The following is a 2,681-nucleotide window of genomic DNA, read 5'->3' as shown; positions in this document are numbered from 1 at the left end:
GTAATCGACCCCTTTGTTATGGCAAGCCAAAATAAGTTCAGGAGTAAAGATTTGCTTAACAAGTCACATAATAAGTTGAATGGATTCACTCTGTGTGCATTAAGTGTTTAACATGATTTTTGAATGACTACCTCATCTCCGGGGTGGCAGGTAGCCTAGTGGTTAGAGCATTGGACTTATAACCGGAGGGTTGCAAGATCAAGCTGACAAGGCAAAAGTCTGTCATTCTGCCCCTGAACAAGGCAGTTAACCCACTGTTCCTAGGCCGTCATTGAAAATGTGAATTTGTTCTTGTATATTAGCATAGTCTAATATATGTGTTTTTGTGCCAACCATCAGTGGAAGTGTACCAGATTAAGTGGTTGGTTGTCATCAAAGGTTGAATACCTCTTTTAACATGGTCAGTTTTGCAGTTGTTGTAAGAGCATGTGACATTAAATAAGTGCTGTACTGTTAAAAGGTTACTTTGTATTTGACAGTAAATTAATGGAAGTTAGTTATATGGTTGTTACTGAATTTTGTGCCTCTGAATTGGCAAACAGCTAACAGCTCAATTATTGTAAAATTCACAGCAACTGCTAGGAACATACTGACAGTTAGGTTGCCAGTTAATTAACCTCTTACATCTAGACGTTCCGCTAGCGGAACACCTGCTGCAATATCCAATGATGGGCGTGGCGCGAAATACAAATTCCTCTAAAATCCGAAAACTTCCATTTTTCAAACATATGACTATTTTTCAGCATTTTAAAGACAAGACTCTCGTTAATCTAACCACACTGTCCGATTTCAAAAAGGCTTTACAGCGAAAACAAAACATTAGATTATGTCAGCAGAGTACCCAGCCAGAAATAATCAGACACCCATTTTTCAAGCTAGCATATAATGTAAAAAAAACAAAACCACAGCTAAATGCAGCACTAACCTTTGATGATCTTCATCAGATGACAACCCTAGGACATTATGTTATACAATGCATGCATGTTTTGTTCAATCAAGTTCATATTTATATCAAAAACCAGCTTTTTTACATTAGCATGTGACGTTCAGAACTAGCATACCCCCCGCAAACATCCGGTGAATTTACTAAATTACTCACGATAAACGTTCACAAAAAACAGAACAATTATTTTAAGAATTATAGATACAGAACTCCTCTATGCACTCGATATGTCCGATTTTAAAATAGCTTTTCGGTGAAAGCACATTTTGCAATATTCTCAGTAGATAGCCCAGCCATCACGGCTAGCCATTTAGACACCGACCAAGTTTAGCCCTGACCAAACTCCGATTTACTATTACAAAAGTTTGATTACCTTTGTTGTCTTCATCAGAATGCACTCCCAGGACTGCTACTTCAATAACAAATGTTGGTTTGGTCCAAAATAATCCATCGTTATATCCAAATAGCGGCGTTTTGTTCGTGCGTTCTAGACACTATCCGAAGTGTAAATAAGGGTTACGAGCATGGCGCAATTCGTGACAAAAGAATTCTAAATATTCCATTACCGTACTTCGAAGCATGTTAACCGCTGTTTAAAATCAATTTTTATGCCATTTTTCTCGTAAAAAAAGCGATAATATTCCGACCGGGAATCTCCGTTTAGGTAAACAGAGGAAAGAAAACAATGCTTTCGGTCGACGCGGGCACGAGCCTGAGTCTCACAGTACTTTAACCAGCCACTATCCAAACGCGCTACTTTGTTTCAACCAGAGCTTGCAAAGCCACGATTCAGCTTTTTGACGCCTTCTGAGAGCCCATGTGAGCCGTAGGAAGTGTCACGTAACAGCAGAGATCCTTTGTAATGGATAGAGATGGCAAAGAAGGCCAAGAAATGGTCAGACAGGGTACTTCCTGTACAGAATCTTCTCAGGTTTTGGCCTGCCAAATGAGTTCTGTTATACTCACAGACACCATTCAAACAGTTTTAGAAACGTTGGAGTGTTTTCTATCCAAAGCTAATAATTATATGCATATTCTAGTTTCTGGGCAGGAGTAATAATCAGATTAAATCGGGTACGTTTTTTATCCGGCTGTGAAAATACTGCCCCCTATCCATAACAGGTTAACCTCTATGGGCTAGGTGGGACGCAAGCGTCCCACCCGTGGTGCACTCCATCAACAGCAGGTGCATTTCAAGAGCGGCAAATTTGAATCCAAATAAATGTCAAAATTCAAATTTTTCAAACATACAACTATTTTACACCCTTTGAAAGATAAACATCTCCTTAATCTAACCACGTTTTACGATTTCAAAAAGGTTTTACGGCGAAAGCATAAATTTAGAGTATGTTAGGACAGTACATTTACAAGAGTTGTGTGTAATGTTGTGCCAATTCAAAGACAGGCGTCACCAAAACCATAAAATCAGCTAAAATGATGCACTAACCTTTTACATTCTCCAACAGATGACACTCCTAGGTCATTGTGTTAGACAATGCATGCATTTTTAGTTCTATCAAGTTCATATTTATATCCAAAAACAGCGTTTTACTGTGGCGTTGATGTTCAGGAAATCGTTTCCCTCCAATAACCGGCATTCAAGTCAGCACCACAAATTAAATAATTAAAATTAGAAAACATTGGTAAAATATTATATTGTCATTTAAAGAATTATAGATTTACATCTCTTGAACGCAATCAACTTGCCAGATTTAAAAATAACCTTACTGGGAAATCA

Source organism: Salmo salar, chromosome 21, assembly GCF_965601325.2.
Source record: "Salmo salar chromosome 21, fSalSal1, whole genome shotgun sequence".
NCBI lineage: Eukaryota > Metazoa > Chordata > Actinopteri > Salmoniformes > Salmonidae > Salmo > Salmo salar.
This window is presented reverse-complemented; position numbering follows the sequence as displayed.